General features: G+C 41.2%; 1 protein-coding gene and 1 pseudogene across 1 annotated transcript in view; both read right to left on the reverse strand.

The window, feature by feature from the left end:
- GRM8 (glutamate metabotropic receptor 8) overlaps positions 1–21,848 on the reverse strand; it is a 751,547-nt gene that overhangs the window by 526,817 nt on the left and 202,882 nt on the right. The gene's annotated exons all lie outside the window — the stretch shown is intronic.
- LOC136128494 (translation machinery-associated protein 7-like) lies at positions 12,487–12,730 on the reverse strand (annotated as a pseudogene).

The following is a 21,848-nucleotide window of genomic DNA, read 5'->3' on the forward strand; positions in this document are numbered from 1 at the left end:
TCCAGGATATCCTTGAGGGTTTGGGTGGTGAATTAACTTCCTGCTGTTTAGAACTATTGATGCCTTCTTATAGCCAGAAGGGGAAATACCACTTACTCACACACTGAGGGTGACAGAGAGGGAAAAAGAAACAGCCTGGAATCATTGAGGCCATTGATAGGACAGTGAACTAACTCTGGGCCTCTTATTTCCAGACTTTCTATTAAGTAAACAATAATGATTCCTGTGGTTTATACCACTTTAATCAGGAGTTCTTTTACCGGCAACCCAAACCATCCTGTTACAGGCTCTGAGATCCCTCCAAGCATAGCTTGACCAGCTTACTGGTTCAATCAAGAATGGATGGAAAGAGACACAGACTGGAACAGGAAAGGAGGCAGACTCCTGGTGATGCCATTTCTGGGCTTCCTGATCAAGTTTTCTCTGACAGTTTTCTGTAGTTTGCTTTCTACAAAAGACATGGAGACTGACTTTGTTCAACAAAGACATGGAGACTGACTCAGTGTTCTCATCTCTACCTTCTCCCCGGTGAAGACATTTGGGTCATGGCCATTAGCTAATTTACAAAGGATAAAGAAGAGCAGTTGTCTGTGGACCAAAGGAAAGTTTGTAAACAACGATGTCCTTGTAACCTGGCTCTCTGATGGTGGGAGTAGATGGAGGGTAGCCTTGCTATGTAGCCTTTGCCAATTTTCCTGCTATAAAATAATCCCACCACAGATTCCAAACTACCAATTTAATAACCAGCTAACAAAATTTCTGAATATTTGACAATCAGCTCTGGAAAGTCAGTGCTGGATATTAATGAGTTGTCTTTTTTTTTTTTCCTGAGAAACCACTCTGTACCAACAGGAGGCATTGCTGAAGGAAAGTCAAGCACACCAAACTCATAATCAATTCTTCTCTCCATGGAGCTTATAGTTTAGCTGCAAGTTCAGCAACATTTGTAAGATAGAAGTAAAAATCACTTCTAAGGCAACATATTTATAAGTGCAAATTAACTGAAAGCAAGGTATCTAAGCACCTAAGATGTAAAGGAAATGAGTATAACAGTCCATCTCATAGGGTGGTTGAAAGGGTCAAGTGAGATCACAGATGAGAAGACCTTGGTGAGTTACAGGCTGCTACAGAAACGTAAAGGATCATTCCTCACAGAGTGGAGTGAGGCTCCAATCCGACAAGGCAACATCTGGGCTCTCAGAACACAGTAACTGATGATGACAAGGTCAAAGACAGAAAAGCAGGATGCCTAGGGATACTGGGAAGACAGAGCAGAAACCAAGCCCACTGACCTCACACAGTGGATGAATTGTGTTCACAGAGCCAGATTATTTCCTACCACATCACCACTGCCTTTTTCATCCCATTTATTATGCAACCATGACCAAGACGTTAATTCCTCTAAGGCCTCAGAAATCTGCAAAATTGACCTCAAAGGGCTGTTTTTAGGGTATTCACGATAAAGACCTGAATGACCTTGAGAATAGTCTTCTCCAAATTCAAGGTCTGACTATGGATGGTTTCTTAGGGTAGAAGCATGGCCTTTGGGACAGAAATTCGGACTCTACCACTTACTAGTTGTGTGTCTTGTGCAAGCAACTTAAACTTTAGGTGCCTCGGCTTCCTCATCTGTACTTGGAGATGGTAGTTTTTACCTCATAATGTGGTTTTGCAGGTTAAATGAACTAAGGCACATTAAGTGTCTGGTTCAATGCTTAGCACACAGTAAGAACTCAATAGCTGATAGATGCTGTTATTATTGATTTTAAAAGCATCACATTCAAAATTTGGATGAAAAAAATTTTAAATAAAAAAATAAATAATAGGCATTAAAAGTAGTGCTACCACCAGTTTTTAAATGAGATGGCTTTAAATCATCGAGAATTCTTTCTTTCTACCACTTAAGGTGTCAGCTTCACGTTACAACTGGCCTTCTTGCGACTGAAAGTTTGTTGATCAGTAGCAAGAAAGCTGCTTAATACTTCCTGCACATCTGACATGGGAGGGAAGGAAGGGGAGAGAGAGAGAGAGAGAGAGAGACCCAAGGAAGAGAGAAGAAGAGTCCTTCTGACTCTCCAACACCTGTCTCCTCCTATCAGGTCACGTGGTCATCCTGAGACCAGTTCCTGTGCCAGAGGGTTACAATATGTTGATTGGCTAGAACTGGAATGTTTGGGAAATTAGTGGTCTAGGTGAGAAAAAGGAAGGAGGAAGGTGGATACTAGGCAGGTAACCTACAAAAGGTTCCTACGGTTTCAAAACCGTTTTCTTTACTCATCTGTTGCCTTCAAACCGTAAGATACAGGCCATTCAACAACAGACATGATTTGAACTTTGACCGCTTCTAGCTCTGGTTCATGTCATATTACATTAAAAACACGACGTTGGCCACTATCCACTCTAATAACCACTGGATTTTCTACCTCCACAAAAAGGGTAGAGAAAGAGAAAGTTCCATATAAACAGAACTTACTAGCTCCAATATTGGTTGTTACTGTATCTTTTTGATAGAGCTGATTTTCCTATTTTCTTATAGGGACATATACCACAGTACCGAGGTTAGTTGGATATATAAAAACACACCAGCCCAAGCAGCTAAAAAAGGAAGAACTTACTCAGTTTTGTCGCTGAATAATGACAACCAATTTGAATCACGTTAGTCAAATTGATGAACTGAATTATAACCACTTGTTTTAAGACATCCATGAAGGTGAAACCCAAAGAAAAAGATTAGGCACATATTTTTTTTTTTTGTATCTCTTGCATGCCTTTTACTCACTGCTTTTATCATAAAAACAAGCTTAGATTTTTTTTTTTTTTTTTTTTTTGCGGTACGTGGGCCTCTCACTGTTGTGGCCTCTCCCGTTGTGGAGCACAGGCTCCGGACGCGCAGGCTCAGCGGCCATGGCTCACGGGCCCAGCCGCTCCGCGGCATGTGGGATCTTCCCGGACTGGGGCACGAACCCGTGTCCCCTGCATCGGCAGGCGGACTCTCAACCACTGCGCCACCAGGGAAGCCCCCAAGCTTAGATTTTTGACTTAACGCTGCACCAGCTCTAAAGCCTCAAGTTTCTCCTTATGACAGTAGCTTTTTATTATGATGATGGATGAAAACCCAAATATTTATTCTATCCTATTGGGAGAAAACCATGAAAATGTCCAGAGGAGAAGAATCTCTAAAAGCAATAAATGAAATATATCCACCAATAAAGGGGAATAGAATCTTGATCTCTGGTCTCCTTTTCCAGCATTACTCTTCCTGTGGGAAAAAGACTATGGCAGAAATCTAAACATGCCTTAATTCCTACATCCCAATGCTAGATACATTAAAGGGACCAGAATTAGCTGAAATAAATTGGAAAGGAAAACATTGCTTCATAGATCCTGTCTATGACACATTTCTCTGTATGTAATCCCCATGATCAAATGAATACTTGAATGATAAAGCGAGGGAAAAGGTATAAAATCAGGGAAATTAAGAGTGATGTGAGCCTGTTATTGATACCAGCTGTGCTGCGTTGCCTCTGGGCCCTATATATCTAAACATCTACCTATCAAAAGAACATATCCTAAAGAACAACGTGGTGCAGAGATGAATTTCAATCTGACAAATGCTATGAACTAAAAAATGAACTATATCATAAACTTTCCTCCTTCTCAAACAAACAAAGAATCCTAAATAACCTTACGTTCTCTGTAGGAAATAACCAGGGTAATGTGGAAGGTGCTCACTAGATTTCTGCATACTGCATGGCCAATCAACCTAAAGCGATGCAGAAATTATCCTTTCACAAAATGGTTTTAAAAGTTTCGTGTTAAAATGTAACTCTGCTTGCCTATAGTTTTTTCAAACACTAGGGGTTTTTTCAAAAAACTAGGAGTTTTAGACTGCAAATGCTAAACAGAAAGTATCAAAATTTGTCACTATTAAATCAATCATTCTGGCCTCATAGATACACTGCTGTATTCATTTATTCATACAATATATCCATATGATTTACTATCTTCCTGTAAAAGAAAAATGGCCATCTTGATTAATGGGATAATCTGTGAATCAACTGTGCTAACTTTTCTAAATTTCATACCTATTAATTTTAATAAATTTCCACTAATTTCTGCATTATGAAATTGAGTGGGAATATCTAATGTCTTTACAGAATGCTTTACTACTGCTACTACACTTCTGCAGTTTTTTTTTTTTTTTAAACATCTTTATTGGGGTATAATTGCTTTACAATGGTGTGTTAGTTTCTGCCTTACAACAAAGTGAATCAGCTATACATATACATATGTTCCCATATGTCTTCCCTCTTGCGTCTCTCTCCCTCCCACTCTCCCCATCCCACCCTTCCAGGCTGTCACAAAGCACCGAGCTAATATCCCTGTGCCTTGCGGCTGCTTCCCCCCAGCTATCTACCTTACTACGTTTGTTAGTGTGTATATGTCCATGACTCTCTCTCGCCCTGTCAAAACTCACCCTTCCCCCTCCCCATATCCTTAAGTCCGTTCTCTAGTAGGTCTGCGTCTTTATTCCTATCTTACCCCTAGGTTCTTCATGACCTTTTTTTCCCTTAAATTCCATATATATGTGTTAGCATACAGTATTTGTCTTTTTCTTTCTGACTTACTTCACTCTGTATGACAGATTCTAGGTCTATCCATCTCATTACAAATAGCTCAATTTCATTTCTTTTTAAGGCTGAGTAATATTCCATTGTGTATATGTGCCACATCTTCTTTATCCATTCATCCGATGATGGGCGCTTAGGTTGTTTCCATGTCCTGGCTATTGTAAATAGAGCTGCAATGAACATTTTGGTACATGACTCTCTTTGAATTTTGGTTTTCTCAGGGTATATGCCAAGTAGTGGGATTGCTGGGTCATATGGTAATTCTATTTGTAGTTTTTTAAGGAACCTCCATACTGTTCTCCACAGTGGCTGAACCAATTCACATTCCCACCAGCAGTGCAAGAGTGTTCCCTTTTCTCCACACCCTCTCCAGCATTTATTGTTTCTAGATTTTTTGATGATGGCCATTCTGACTGGTGTGAGATGATATCTCATTGTAGTTTTGATTTGCATTTCTCTAATGATTAATGATGTTGAGCATTCTTTCATGTGTTTGTTGGCATTCTGTATATCTTCTTTGGAGAAATGTCTATTTAGGTCTTCTGCCCATTTTTGGATGGGGTTGTTTGTTTTTTTGTTATTGAGCTGCATGAGCTGCTTGTAAATTTTGGAGATTAATCCTTTGTCAGTTGCTTCATTTGCAAATGTTTTCTCCCATTCTGAGGGTTGTCTTTTGGTCTTGGTTATGGTTTCCTTTGCTGTGCAAAAGCTTTGAAGTTTCATTAGGTCCCATTTGTTTATTTTTGTTTTTATTTCCATTACTCTAGGAGGTGGGTCAGAAAGGATCTTGCTGTGATTTATGTCATAGAGTGTTCTTCCTATGTTTTCTTCTAAGAGTTTGATAGTTTCTGGCCTTACGTTTAGGTCTTTAATCCATTTTGAGCTTATTTTTGTGTATGGTGTTAGGGAGTGATCTAATCTCATACTTTTACATGTACCTGTCCAGTTTTCCCAGCACCATTTATTGAAGAGGCTGTCCTTTCTCCACTGTACATTCCTGCCTCCTTTATCAAAGATAAGGTGTCCATATGTGCGTGGGTTTATCTCTGGGCTTTCTATCCTGTTCCACTGATCTATCTTTCTGTTTTTGTGCCAGTACCATACTGTCTTGATTACTGTTGCTTTGTAATATAGTCTGAAGTCAGGGAGCCTTATTCCTCCAGCTCCTTTTTTCGTTCTAAAGATTGCTTTGGCTATTCGGGGTCTTTTGTGTTTCCATACAAATTGCGAAATTTTTTGTTCTAGTTCTGTGAAAAATGCCAGTGGTAGTTTGATAGGGATTGCATTGAATCTGTAGATTGCTTTGGGTAGTAGAGTCATTTTCACAATGTTGATTCTTCCCATCCAAGAACATGGTATATCTCTCCATCTATTTGTATCATCTTTAATTTCTTTCATCAGTGTCTTATAATTTTCTGCATACAGGTCTTTCGTATCCTTAGGTAGGTTTATTCCTAGATATTTTATTCTTTTTGTTGCAATGGTAAATGGGAGTGTTTTCTTGATTTCACTTTCAGATTTTTCATCATTAGTATATAGGAATGCCAGAGATTTCTGTGCATTAATTTTGTATCCTGCTACTTTACCAAATTCATTGATTAGCTCTAGTAGTTTTCTGGTAGCATCTTTAGGATTCTCTATGTATAGTATCATGTCATCTGCAAACAGTGACAGCTTTACTTCTTCTTTTCCGATTTGGATTCCTTTTATTTCCTTTTCTTCTCTGATTGCTGTGGCTAAAACTTCCAAAACTATGTTGAATAAGAGTGGTGAGAGTGGGCAACCTTGTCTTGTTCCTGATCTTAGTGGCAATGCTTTCAGTTTTTCACCATTGAGCATGATGTTTGCTGTGGGCTTGTCATATATGGCTTTTATTATGTTTAGGAAAGTTCCCTCTATGCCTACTTTCTGGAGGGTTTTTATCATAAATGGGTGTTGAATTTTGTCGAAAGCTTTCTCTGCATCTATTGAGATGATCATATGGTTTTTCTCCTTCAATTTGTTAATATGGTTTATCACATTGATAGATTTGCGTATATTGAAGAATCCTTGCATTCCTGGAATAAACCCCACTTGATCATGGTGTATGATCCTTTTAATGTGCTGTTGGATTCTGTTTGCTAGTATTTTGTTGAGGATTTTTGCATCTATGTTCATCAGTGATATTGGCCTGTAGTTTTCTTTCTTTGTGACATCCTTGTCTGGTTTTGGTATCAAGGTGATGGTGGCTTCGTAGAAGGAATTTGGGAGTGTTCCTCCCTCTGCTATATTTTGGAAGAGTTTGAGAAGGATAGGTGTTAGCTCTTCTCTAAACGTTTGATAGAATTCACCTGTGAAGCCATCTGGTCCTGGGCTTTTGTTTGTTGGAAGGTTTTTAATCACAGTTTCAATTTCAGTGCTTGTGATTGGTCTGTTCATATTTTCTATTTCTTCCTGATTCAGTCTTGGCAGGTTGTGCATTTCTAAGAATTTGTCCATTTCTTCCAGATTGTCCATTTTATTGGCATAGAGTTGCTTGTAGTAATCTCTCATGATTTTTTTTTTTTTATTTCTTACTTCTGCAGTTTTTAATACCATTTTGTGATCTTTTGATAAATACTGCAAAAGTCATCCATACCTACCATCATAAAAAGTCCCCCCCATTTTAAGTAGCTAAATCCCAGGTTATCAAATTGATTGTGCCACGAGTCATGAGCACCAGAACTGGTGTTTAAAAGAGTATACTGCAACATAAACTGGCAAAAGCCTCCGCTCTGCCTCATTCTTGATTGGGAGCATTTGGTCAGTTGACCCCTGTCACCTTTCATCTTGCCACCTCACACATACCAGTACCCACAAACCCTGCACACTGTGTACTGGGGTGGCAGCAACAAGAATAAAGAACAGCTAGAGCTATTTGCCAAGGAAAATGCAACTTAATGATATAAATAAATGATCCCACAAACGACACCAAGTTTTCAAGCTCAAGTAACTAGAAGAAGGTGTCATCACTTTGAGACTAGAAAATTGAGATGTGTGTCTGATGAAGGTCATTTGGAACTTGTTGGGTGTAGGGCGATGGAGAGGCATTCCGGTTAAAAAGTAGCAGGCAACTAGAAGTGGGATACAGATACCTGAGTAAGAGAATTGGTGTGGACATACAGAGTTTGAGTAAAGATAATACCTATCTGAGAGACAGGAAGAATAATCTAGAGAGAGAGAGACATGGACAGAAAAGAAAAAGAAATATAAATGAATGGATAAATATGTAAGAGAGTACTTAGAGAATGTTTAAAGTTAGAATGGAAGAAGAGGACAAAAAATGATGCCTAAAGAAAAGAACGAACAGCAGGTGAGAGAAGAGCCTTGAAACTTATTCATTCATTGTTAATTCATTCAACAAATATTTATTGAGGGTCTACTCTGTCATAGGCACTGTGCTAGACACAGAAGGGAGGGAGAATATAGTCTAGGGGGAGTTTATAGGCTGGTGGAAAAGAAAGCAAGACATTGAACAAATAACAAATCTGTACCCCGGCTCCCATAAGTAAGTATAATTGTGATAAGTGTTCCAAAAAGAAGGAAAAAAAAACAGGTCCAGGTGCTGGGGGCATATATAAAAGGGAGCTGCCTAATCTTTCTGAAGTGTCAGGGATGATTACTCTAAGGAAATGACATTACCTGGCAAATGAGTAATTAGAAAAAGAGAGAGAGAGAAAGCGATCACCAAAGACAGAGTGAGCAAAGATACCCCAACACTAAGGAAGAGAAGAGTAAAACACACAGTGCATAGCTATAAAGAGGCCACTGGCGACCTTGAAGAAGCCTCCTTTTCTTCTTTCCTCTGCACTTTCTACTCTAATCCCAAAGCCACTTGGGACAGTTCAGGGCTGGCGTTGGTGTTGGGGTTAGCATGGACACAGCTGTTTTACCCAAAAACTACTCGCCAGTTCTGCCTTACTAATAGAACCCTAAGTTCTTTAGGGTGACAGTGAGCCCAGCTAAAATGCTCATTTCTCCAGACTGCCTTGCAGCGACGGTTGACTTCATGACAGCTCTGAGCAGTAAGACAGAAGCAGAATGCTGCTGGGGATTTCCGGAAAGTTTTGCTTTTGCAAGAGCAACACAGGCCCTTCCTGAGTGACACCTGGTTTTCCTTTTCCTACCTTGAATGACACCATGAGTCTGGAAGTGAAGCAGCCATCGTGCAACGTGAAGCAATTGTAAGAATGTAAGTTTCATACTAAGGATGACAGAACACTGGAACATAAAGGGTGGCTGGAATTTTGAGGGTATCCTGGAACCACTGGACCAATTCCAGACTCTCTATCTATGGGCTTTTTGTTATGTGAGAAAAGCTAACTCTTATTTGGTTAAGCCAAGTTAGAGCACTTTCTGTTACCTGCAGTCAAATATAATTCCTAATTGACACAGGGTTGTAGTGGGGTGGGAAAGGGTGTTATCTTGTTAAAAGTGATCAAAGTAGGGGCGTTATCTTCTTAAAGGTGATCAAAGTAGAGATGATGACCCGGACAGAAATAGGACTCAAAAACTATTCCCAGTCCCATTTTACAACATAGACATTGTTAGTGCCACAAATACATGGCATAATCAAGCTCTTCAATAACATAAATACTACCTTATGTAGGAGAATGCTTTGGAACTGTAAAAGTTATCCCCTCGAAACTGTTTAGCTTATACAGAAAACTGGTATATTTAAAGACATCTGGGCTTCCCTGGTGGCGCAGTGGTTGAGAGTCCGCCTACCGATGCAGGGGACATGGGTTCGTGCCCCGGTCCGGGAAGATCCCACGTGCCGCAGAGTGGCTGGGCCCGTGAGCCATGGCCGCTGAGCCTGCGCGTCCGGAGCCTGTGCTCCGCAACGGGAGAGGCCGCATCAGTGAGAGGCCCGCATACCGCAAAAAAAAAGACATCTAGTTGTCACATCATAACATTTTTTTTTTTTTAATGTTGGGGGTAGGAGTTTATTAATTAATTTTTTTTTTTTTTGCTGTGTTGGGTCTTCGTTTCTGTGCGAGGGCTTTCTCTAGTTGCGGCAAGCGGGGGCCACTCTTCATCGTGGTGCGCGGGCCTCTCACTATCACGGCCTCTCCCGTTGCGGAGCACAGGCTCCAGACGCGCAGGCTCAGCAGTTGTGGCTGACGGACCCAGTCGCTCCGCGGCATGTGGGATCCTCCCAGACCAGGGCTCGAACCCGCATCCCCTGCATTAGCAGGCAGACTCTCAACCACTGCGCCACCAGGGAAGCCCCCCCATAACATTTTCTAAAAAAAAAAAAAAACAAAATCTACATCATTGTACATTAATCAAGACCATCTAAGGAAGTGATGAAAACGTTCTGAGAACTCAGCCATGTGCTGTAGCAGGTGGTGGACATTTAAATGGCATTATTTATCATAAGTAGCATTTAAGGAGTATCTCAGAGTCTCTGATTCCAAAAATGTATGTCAATTTGGCGAGAGACCAGTGCTTTTTTAGTTATTAAAGCATAAATAGGTTTCCAACACTTTCCTTTCCCTAATTAGATACATTGATTTGTCATGACGCTCCCACTTTGAAGGGTATTGTAAAGTCAGCTCTGGCCAGCCTGATCAAGAATCATTATACTGGCACATTCTACAATGTTGTTCACTGTAGCACAAATTTTACTGTAAAGTGTGCCCAATATGATGCAGCTTTGAAGCCCAAAACCTTAGGATTTCAATCCTATCTCTAGAACATGCTGCTTTACCTGAAGCACGTTACCGAATCTATCTGAGCTTTGGTTTCCTGAACACCTACATTGTGAATATTAAATGAGATCCTTTAAAAACAAACAGTCCACACAAAGGTCTACACGACTATAAGCCCTCTGCAAATATTATCTCCTTTCTCTTTTGCCCATTCCTATACTGCACTGCATTTGAAGAATTTTCATTAAGCTAGTAAAATCTGTTCCTACAGAACAGATCCCAACCTAATTAAGCATAACATGAAGAGAAGGTTTCTACTTAAATTCTGAAGCAGAGATACAACATACAGAATCTTAAATTCTGAAGCAAAAATTATCCACATACAGAGGGTGGTAAAAATCACTTGCACCCGTTTTTGGAATATCATGCAGACCATAAAAAGAATATTTTAAGGACCGTTTCCATTTTTGAAAGACTGAGCTAGTGTTATGTAATGGCCAAGCCCAAAGCCCAAATCATACGTACGCCTCCTTGTCCTATAGATGTGGGGTGGCGGATATGCCTGGGTACAGCCCTGAGCAGAAAGGGTTAAGAATGGAAGATGCTTCCTGATGAAATACGTTTGCTCCCATCACCCTGTGACCCTTACATCCACAGCTGTCTGCCCCACAGCTGTCTGTCTCCCTCACCTTGGACCAGTCCAGAGATAGAGCAAATATCTCCTCAAGGAAAGCAGAGAGCCTCTCAGTTCTCCCTCTCTCCATCACCTCCCCGATGAGTCATCTCTCTGACTACTTCACTCCTTTAAGGGCAGTCTGGCAGGCAAGGGACAGTGAGAACAAAACATTTATAAGCAGGACCCCAGTGATAAAAACAGTAGCAATATTTATGGATACTGAGAATTAATTTCTTTTTCTTGCAGGAAATATGAGTGATAACATTTCCTTGGCCAGTCTCAAAAATGTCAATTCATTTGTTTGTTAATACAAATGCATTGCCTCATTCGTTCTCTGATAGGAACGTTGAGAGGAGTGAGGGGGGGAGAGAAGAATCATTATTGTCACCCTATAATTATTCAGAGGATGTTTCATTTTATTTTATGTTAGAGTGGCCAAATTTGTATTATTTCTCTGTTGCCCTAATCATCATGATAAATCATGAAATAAGAATCTCAGTGTCCAATTACCATTCAGAGTAGATACAGGAAAGGAATTAAAGCTTTCTTTCTAAGTGGAAGAAAGGGCAATTCCACAGAGCTTCCTCAGGGAATGTACACTGCGCTGAACAGTACATTATTGAAAAGAGATAAGCAATTGTGTGATGTACAATTGCCAACACTTTCTTGTCTTTCAACTCTAGTTCTAAATGCTTAGGAGGAATAATATCGTCACATTTTTCAAAGGCTGCTACAGGAGAAAGCCACTTACACTCACATTCACAAGTAGTGTAAATACAGCAGTTATTATTTAAAGAAGAGACACAGAGACAGAGACCAAGAGAGACAAAGAGACTGAAGTCTCTTTGAGTGACTGAAGTCTCTTAGAGTGCCACGGCCAGGTTTCAACAAAACCCTGCCCTCAGCACCAGGCTCAGGGCTCCCATAACTCACCAACTGCTTCTTTAAGGACCTCAAGCTGGAGAGCTACAGCAGAGGGAAATGTTTTTCTTCAAAGAAATGAACTTCTAAGAGATATAATAAGCCAAACCTAAACTCTTAAATTATTTTCTTTCTTTGGTAATTTTTCCTTTTCTGCTAATAAAGGTAACAACTAAGTGATACTAACGTCCAGCAGGTCAACTGCATATGAGTCAAATCTAGTCACTATAGCTGTAGGTGGTGTAAAAGAAACAAGTGAAGCAATCCGGTTGCTTGGACAGTTCAATCAATAAATCAAAGTGGTAACTCTGTGAAATTATACCTAAATTAAATATCCCAAAGTAGACTTTGTTTCGAAAAAGGCAACATCTATCTTATAATATTTCTAGAAAATCTATTACCTGTCATGGTTTTTTTTTTTTTTTTACAAAAGTTTATTCTTAAATGTACAATAGGTTCCAAGACAACATTTCATTCTAGCTATAGGTGGCAACAGATGTTATGGCAGGGAATCCAGATGTTTAACCCAGATGTTTAAACAGGAATGGAACGAAGGATCATCACTGCCTCAGGCACAAGGAACAGCTTAGTGTTTGCCAGATTTCTTAATTCCACCTGTGGCCAGGGGGCCTTTCCCTGCGGCCTTCAGCTTTTAGCTCCTCGAGTTTCTTTTGCTCCTCCTTCTATTTCTGCTTGAATGCCTTATCTTCCTCGTCCATCTCCTTGGCTTGCTTCTTGGGCTGCTTCAGGGCCTTCTTCTTGCCACCTTCGCGCCCGACGTGGCGCCTGCCGCCCCTTCCCCAGACCCTGCCACCGGATGCGGCTGTCATGGTATTTTAACACAGGGACGTCGGCGATTCACATAAAAACATTTTTAGAAAATAGACGAATTTAGCCCCACAGTTAATAATGTCTAGTTATTAAGCTTGATGGAATAAATCCCACCATTTTTTTTTAAGGTAGGAAGTACAAGACTAGATTCAGATTAGAACAAATACTGCAAAATATAGTGAAAAGATATGGACCATTTTTCTCTCCCCTGCTTTTGGAAGGTTTTGTTTGTTTCCTTCTATTCCAGCTTATAACTGAGTTCAATCTGATAAAAGTTTGTCCTCCAAACCTAAGTCCTATGTTTTAGGCAATTAATAATTGGCAACAAGCTTAAAATTGCACTTATGAGTTCTAACTTTTCTGTCTAGGAACTAGCTGGCTCACAGTCCAAACATGATAGTAATTAATAGTTAAAACTGTGTTTGGATCTTCTTAGAATAATACCACTTATTATCCTACTCTGCATTGATGTTTTTTCTTTTCTTTTTCCAACAGAAATTTTATTATGGGTGCATAGATCACTGTATGGGAAATACCTGATTTCTAAGTAATCTTTGAAGGAGTAGTTCTTCAAGTATAGTTCCACTGTAACCTATAAGGATCTTCTAGATGTTTGGAGGATTAGTCCAAACTCTAATTCATTAAAAAATATTTAAAGTATAGCTGATTCACTTTGTTATAAAGCAGAAACTAACACACCACTGTAAAGCAATTATATTCCAAAAGAGATGTTAAAAAAATATTTAAAGTATAGAATACAGTTTCTACTGCAAATGACAATTTCTAATATAAAATACAAAAATGAAAAAAAAATTACTATAATGACTCTTTACCCAACCCAAAGCACCCTCACCCACCTTTGGCATGGGAAAGAGAGAGGAAGAGGCTGGGGGGGAGGGGAGTCCTGGGGTCAGGGGAGAGCAAAGGATTTGGTCACTGGCAAAAAGGCACGCAAGAATAGATCAAGATCAGTTTCCAAGATCATTTCTTCTAGGAAGCAGCATGTGAACCAGGAAAAAAAGACATTAGCAACCGAGGCATTTTTACTAGTCAATAAAATCCCATTGATTTTATAGCAAGAATATTACACCTTTCTATACATTTTTATTTCACCAATCACCTAAATTTTACAGCTTTTTATAACACCTAAAAGGCAGTGTAGTATAGTGACCTGAGTTCAAAACCTAACTCTCCCACTTAATTTCTCTAAGCCTCAGTTTCCCCATCTATAAAATGGGAATAATAATATCTATAATATGAAAACATGTTTTTAAGTGCCTTACAAAAAGCCTGCCATGAGGTAGGCACTCAATTCATGGCAATAACATAATGTATTAGATATAAAAACATTAACTGATTTCTAGAAACCCACCTGTGCCCTTATTTTTGCATGTGCTACCATTTGAGTAGTTGTACACTTTCACTTAAAGGATATTTTTTTCTAATACTCAGAAGGAATACTTCTTTTATGTTTCAGCCTTACTTTGGTTTTCCAAACTATTTTCTTCATAACAGGCTTTCTCTGCTTTCATCGTGAATTTTTTCTTTATTTAGAATAAAAAATAAATGTTTATGAATTATTTATAGTTTATTATGGCAAAACATATATATATATATATATTTTTTTTTTTTTTTTTTTTTTTTTTTTTTTTTTTTTGCTGTACGCGGGCCTCTCACTGTTGTGGCCTCTCCTGTCGCGGAGCACAGGCTCCGGATGCGCAGGCTCACTGGCCATCGCTCACGGGCCCAGCCATTCCGCGGCATGTGGGATCTTCCCGGACCAGGGCACGGACCCGTGTCCCCTGCGCTGGCAGGCGGTCTCTCAACCACTGCGCCACCAGGGAAGCCCGCAAAACATATTTTTAAGTCTTCATTATCAGTTTGTGCCAACAACCCTCATGCTGCTTGGAGAATGGCATAGCATGTGCAAAGGGGACAAACACTGAGAATACTTTCTCCCTATACAGAAAAAAGATAAGTTAATTTCTAAGCCTGGAAACGTGTTTTTAAATCAGAAATTTCTCTTTCCAAATATTCACAATAACTGGTCATCTTCTGAAATCTAAAACCATGATTATTTCTCCTTTAAGTTTTAAACTATTAATTTTACATTTCGAAGGAATGTTTGCTCAGAAGCAAAAGGCTTTGATCATTTCATCAAGTAAAACCTGTAAAATTGATTTCATGGAGACAGACCAAAAACCTCTCCTTGGCTGACAAAAAATTTCCAATTTAAATCCGTGGTCATCCCTCATTCAACGTTTGCACAGCTCCACGGAATCTTGTTTGCTCATTGAAGCAAGGCCCTCCATAAAGAGTGGGTCCCACTGTGTTTTTTCTCTATACCATAACATGTCAGCCTATTAAAACCCACAACATCTGAAGGGCATTTTAGAAAATGATTTGGTAATTTTTCTGAGATGTATTCCTGACAATGCCTGTGACTTCAAAATATCTCTGCAACTAGAGAAGAATGTTTCAAGTGTTCCTTTTGATACGAAAGTCTGTAAATAAAGTAGTTGTTTACAAAGATGGAATTTAGTCAAATACGGAATTGGTTTTAAATCACTGCATGGCTAAACGTTTGCTTGACTAAGCTGATAGCTTGTCAAGTCTTGTATTTGGTTATTAACAGCTGCCATTTCTTCTACAGCATCTCTGGTGCACATTCCTGTGAGGATTAAATAAGGTAAGAGTAATTAACATGCCTAGCACAGGGCGTGGCACAGAGTAAGCGCTCAGTACATGGCAGCTGTTAATATTTTAATAGCAATTATTTTACAAGTGCTATGGAACCAAAAGAGAAAGCAAGTGACCTATCCAGCATTGGCCAGCAGGAGTTTCCAGTGTTTCCTTGATCTTTTTTCTAATCATCATTACTGATGACCCCAACAACGGAGATTTAATACTTTTTTGTCTCTTTCAACTGAGAAAATAGAGAGAGTTGCTGTTGAATTTGTCTCCCTGCTTCCACTCCTGCCCTCATTCTCCCTATTCTCCACACAGCACTCACGTCATCTCACATACATCAGACCACATCCCTCTCCTGAATGAATCCAACCCTCCAAAGACTTAACTTCACACCGAGAATAAAACCCAACTTTATCCTGTGGGCACGACGCCTCCCAGGAACTAATCCATGACCTTGTCTCATGCCATGTCTTCCCCACTTCTAGTCAAACTGTCCTTTTTTCTGTTCCTTGCCTTGTCCAAGCCTGTTCCCACCTTGGGGCCTTAGCGCCTCCTGTTGCCTTTGCCTACAAAGCTCACCACCTGTTATCTCTTCTCACAAACTCTTCAGCTCAAAGCCTACATCCTCAGGGCAATGCCCCCTGCCCCATACCTAGAAAAGCATCTCAGTCCTGCCATCCCATTGCCCCCTCCCATCTGGCTCTAGTACCCATTCAATTGTATTTCCTCCACTTCTCTCTATGACTTTTTTTTTATGTAACCAATTTTTGGAGAAATCTCCACTTACTGGGATATAAATACAAAAGAGTGTCCCTAACAGTGCCATGTCAATCCCCCTTTCTCGAGAAGAAATGAGTCCTTTATGGCATCTTGGCCAAAATCCATAGCTTCTCAGCCACCTGTGGTTGACAGCTGTCTCAATTTGGTCTTTAAGACTTGAGCCTCTTCATTTTCAAATACTACTCATCTCAAAGTTCATTCAAAGCTACTCTCTTCCCCGCCCCCATCACAGGCTAGACCATAGGGTCTTATGGGAGAGACTGGAGTGAAATCCACTATGTTTACACACTTCTTTTCTTTCTTTCAATTCCCTCACTCTTCTGCTCCCAGACACTGGGCTCTCAGAGAACCTCAGTCTCACCCACCACACCCAGGAGAAGGAAGTTAGTCTCTTTCTCTTTCTCTCTCCTATTTTGTTTGACTTTTGGAGTATGACGGCATTTTCCCCCATCCTCCCTGCCAGAGCGTAAGTTTTTAGTTCCGCTATGTGCTACTTCAGGGATCAAGAGCTGCCTCCTCTTTAGGGACTTCCCTGGTGGTCCAGCGGTTAAGACTCTACCTTCCAATGCAGGGGATGCAGGTTCGATCCCTGGTCAGGGAGCTAAGGTCCCACATGCCGTGCAGTGAAGCCAAAAATAATAATAATAATAAAATAAGAGTCCTCTTTAGTTCACTGGTCCATCTGTTCATTCTTTCACATGAGCAACCATGTGTTAGGCGTTTGGTATGTTCCCCAGGGCTGCGGCGGGCATACATGTAAACATTCCTCTGAGTCTCCTGTACCTTCAACATTTACCTCTTTTTTCCCTTGCAAGTCATATACAGCTCAGTGGCAGTCAATATCCTGTCCAAAGACAGTCCACAAGATAGCTGACCAGGAGCAAACTCTATTATCTCTGTTTAGCTAAATCTCTGTAATTCTGAAAAATAGAGGAGCTAGGCTTGCTCTCAGTAGAAATGGCTATAGCTGCTTTCATTCAGCAATTAAAATCATATCAATTCTCGACAACTCTGAGAGAGGGAGCCTCCTGTCAGATAAGCTATCATTTTTTTAATAGACTTTAATTTTCAGAGAAGTTTTAGGTCTACAGCAAAACTGAGCCGAAAGTACAAAGAGTTCTCATAGAGACACACAGACACAACCTCCGCCACTATCATTGAAGAGAATTTTTTATGTGCCTGGACATGCATTGGTGGTAAAGGTTTTCTCTGTCTTTTTTTTTTTTTTTTTTTTGGTACGTGGGCCTCTCACTGTTGTGGCCTCTCCCATTGCGGAGCACAGGCTCCGGACGCGCAGGCTCAGTGGCCATGGCTCACGGGCCCAGCTGCTCCGCGGCATGTGGGATCCTCCCGGACCGGGGCACGAACCCGTGTCTCCTGCATCGGCAGGCGGACTCTCAACCACTGCGCCACCAGGGAAGCCCGGTTTTCTCTGTCTTATTGTGATTCAGGATGGTTCTAATGAGTCTGCTGAGATGAGAAGTGGGGTTTTCTGAGGGAAACACTCTTCCCCCTACCTTTCCAGGAAAGCAGCCACGGTACCTTTGCCTTTTCCCAAGTTAAGAGCCCCAAGACTTGGTCCAGTTCCTGTACTCAGCTACTCCCCAAATACTGCAAGTGGAGCCAACCTAACTACTGGAGGCTTCATGCTCCCCATCTTATCAGCTGCCAGTAACCAGCATGGCATAAACACTGCCCCCTCTCCCCAGCCACACCACGCTTCCCTGTCCTGGGTTCTTCCAGTGGACCTCTGGGCTCTGCCTTTAGACACATGTCCTTTCATCTTCAAGGGTACAGATAAAATACTCACTTCTTACTCTCTTTAGAGAGAAGTCAGGGATGCAGCCTCACTGCTAGGCTCCACGAATACTCTCCAAAACTTCTCCTGCTCTACTCCAGAGACAGCATCAAAAAAGACCTACAGATTCTACCAGGGAATGAGATGCTACTCCACCATTCTGGAGACACCCCCAGGGTCGGTTCACTCTAAGCCCTACTCACCTAGCTCCAAGGAAGGGAAAGGCCCTCCTACCTCTCTGTCACAGGGAGGGAAGGGAATAGCCAAGCTCTGAATATGCATCGCCAAAATGCTGACTCCTACCACTTCCAGCCTACTTACATTGGCTCGTGAGAGTGGGTGTAGTGGTAAAAGCTCATTCTTATTTGGTGCCTCTCAGAAGCACTGCAGGAGGGCTGTTCCAGGGGCCAGCAGCACCTTGAACACAGAGTCGCACTGAGTTCTTCAGGTCCTCAGCTTTGAGCTGAAGCTCCAGTTCCAAGACTAAGGGGGAAAATACCACTGCCATGTAATGCTTTACTCTCTGTCGCTCACAACTCGCTCCTTTGTTACTCTCCACCACCTCGGTCTACCCTCAGCACCCAGAAAAGCACTGGACACTTAGTAGGTGCTCATTAAAGATTTGTTAAATGAATCCTGTTTTGAACGCTTCTAAAACAAGAAGTTACACCATAATGAAGCCCATTACATACTGAAGAGCCCTAGTGTTTTGAAATCAAGAAAATGTTTATCCATTTTATGTATCTCTGCCTAATACAACAATAGAATAACCCCTTTTTTTCTTCGTAGCATCCCTTTCAAATGTTCCCAGATAGAGATGATGACCCTGACTCCTTTTCTTCTCCAGGGTTCTCACGCCCCATGGTTTCCAGACCTGCACTGACCATCTTGGTTGCCTTTCTTTGAAGCACTAATAGCGCGTTTAAGAAGTGCTCTACCAGTGATAAGCAGTCGGACTAGCACTTGCTGAGGGTTGGACCCTCCTTTTCTGTTAATGCAGATGCACTTGCATTAGGATTTGGGTATTTGCTGTGTGGGGTTAATTTTTTCAGCAGAGGATCTACATAGTTGGCTCACGTTAAATGTATGGTCAACAGACCTCAGATTCCTTTCTATGGGTGGACAAATGTCACACCTTCATCTCCTACACTGGCTTAAGTGATTTTTCACATGTAAATGTTGAATCTTACATTTAGCTCTGTAACATTTCTCCCTTTTGCTTTTGCCCTTTTGTTCGTCTCCGGAGGTTTGTTTTTAATCTGGATATCATACTGACATATTCAAGTTGTTATTACCTGCAAATATGACAAACACATTTGCAATGTCTTCACTTAGACAATTGTTTTCAGTGACCTGCAGAGAATGGAACCAAGTCAGAGCCTTGGGGTGTCCTAGGGACATCCATTTGGACTGGCACTTCTTGCATATGGCTGCTCGCCCAACTGCAAATCCACCTAAATCTGCCTAATGTTGCCCTCTTGCAGCCCACATTCTAATCCCTGCCACCACCTTTGTTTTTATAAAACTCTAGAGCTTTTAAGAAATACTCTGGAGGGCTTCCTTGGGGGTGCAGTGGTTAAGAATCCGCCTGCCAATGCAGGGGACATGGGTTCGAGCCCTGGTCCAGGTCCACATGCTGCAGAGCAACTAAGCCCGTGCGCCACAACTACTGAGCCTGCGAGCTACAACTACTGAAGCCCACGCGCCTAGAGCCTGTGCTCCACAACAAGAGAAGCCACCACGATAAGCCCACGCACCGCAACGAAGAGTAGCCCCCACTTGCCTCAACTAGAGAAAGCCCACGCACAGCAACAAAAACCCAACATAGCCAAAAATAAATAAATAAATTTATAAAAAAGAATACTCTGGAGAAATAAAAATATGATATCTACAACAGTCCCATGATCTATAGATAAGATCACCTTATTCTTGAAGGTATGTTTAAGTTAGTATGACATATAGATAGCTTGCTTCCTTTCCTCATAAAAACAACTAGTGAATTATTTTATAAATTATCACAGGCTGTCCTGATTAACATCAATATGGTTGTTCTGATCTTTCAAAATTCTTTATATCATTTTTGAAAATCTGGCTACCTATCCATCTTCAGGCTCCTCTTAAGCTCCATAAATGCCTGCAGAACATCCCCAACCTGGCCCCCATTTCCAGTGTCAAATCTTCACATTCCTTTAGTATTGGGGAAGTCCTATGTCTGAGCCCAGAGCACTGACAATGCCTAGATTTTCTTCTATTACCTCCTCATCTCTCTTAGAAATTGTATCATCTCAGACTGCCATGACAAAATACCACAGCCTGGGTAGCTTAAACAACAGAAATTTATTTTTTTCCCAGTTCTGGAGGTTGGAAGCCCCAGATCACGGTGCCGGCACGGTTGGGTTCTGGTGAGCACTCTCTTCCTAGCTTACAAATAGCATGTGTCCTCACATGGCAGAAAGAGATAGAAGCAGAGCAAGCTCTCTGGCATCTCTTCTTATAAGGGCACTAATCCCATCATGAGGGCCCTGCCCTGCCCTCATGACCTCATCTAAACCTAATTATTCCCCAAAGGCCCCTCCTCCAAATACCATTACACTAAGAGTTCGGGTTTCAACCTATGGATCTTGGAGGGATATAATTCAGTGCATAGCAGGAATTAACTAGTTGGTCATATTATTATTTCTTTTCTTTTCTTTTTTTTTTGCGGTATGCGGGCCTCTCACTGTTGTGGCCTCTCCCGTTGCGGAGCACAGACTCCGGACGTGCAGGCTCAGTGGCCATGGCTCACGGGCCCAGCCACTTTGCAGCATGTGGGATCTTCCCGGACTGGGGCACGAACCCGTGTCCCCTGCATCGGCAGGCGGACTCCCAACCACTGCACCACTAGGGAAGCCCGGTCATATTATTTATACTACTTGTCCTGCCCTTTCCCAATTTGAAGATTATTTGCTCTGCTGGAAAGGATGAAATAGAAGAAAATTAAGATTGAGTTTTCTTCCTTTTCTCCATAATCTATCCTATAATACCATCCTCTCTAATTAGAGAGCCTAGTTTTTCATTATTTCTTATTCCAAATTTAAATCTTGAAAAAAAATTTTATAGTCCAGCATTTTCAGAGCTACAGTTTCAAGAGTCCAGCATTGTGAGCCCTTCTTGACATCACTGGGCTCCTGCTAGGAACTTAGTCCTCACAGACATGCTCTAACAGATCTCTCACACTTTTCCTTTGGCATTTCACCTAATCGTGCATCCCTACTTGCCCCAAGATTCCTGCCTGGCAAACCTATCACATTCAATTCATTTGCATTGTTGGTTTACCGACCTCTAGCAGCATTTCAGAAAGGCATTGCTCCACCCCTGCTCATCACCCACTCAGGATGCAGTCTCTGCAAGAGCTGAGTTCTGCAGGCCACCACCAAAGAACACTCTTCCTGCCATCTTTCTAGCAATGCTCCTTAAAGAAAATCGAAGCCCTGTACTTTGGAAAGGTTCGTTTACGGCCTCAATTTGGGGTACTCAAAAAAAATCAATAGCAATCTTAATTCCCCCTGGAGATAAATAGCTCAAGTCTGTAACTATGCATGAACACGGGAAATTTAAGAAAATATAAAAAGACTGGTTAGCCCTCAAATCATCCATTCCCTTCTCAGAACTCCACTTTTCCCAAACTGGACGGCATCCAGATTTGGGTATGAGAGGGGATGAGAGAAATAGCTGTGGTTTTCTTCTATAAGGAGGATAAGAGTTTTCTATTTTTAAATTTTGCTTTTTGTTGTTTTATTTCTACCGAAGGCTGAAGTGGGGAAGATTTTTACTGTACAATCTGGAGAGCTTTTATCCAAAACTTCTCT

The sequence above is a fragment of the Phocoena phocoena genome, chromosome 9, assembly GCF_963924675.1.
Source record: "Phocoena phocoena chromosome 9, mPhoPho1.1, whole genome shotgun sequence".
Classification (NCBI taxonomy): domain Eukaryota; kingdom Metazoa; phylum Chordata; class Mammalia; order Artiodactyla; family Phocoenidae; genus Phocoena; species Phocoena phocoena.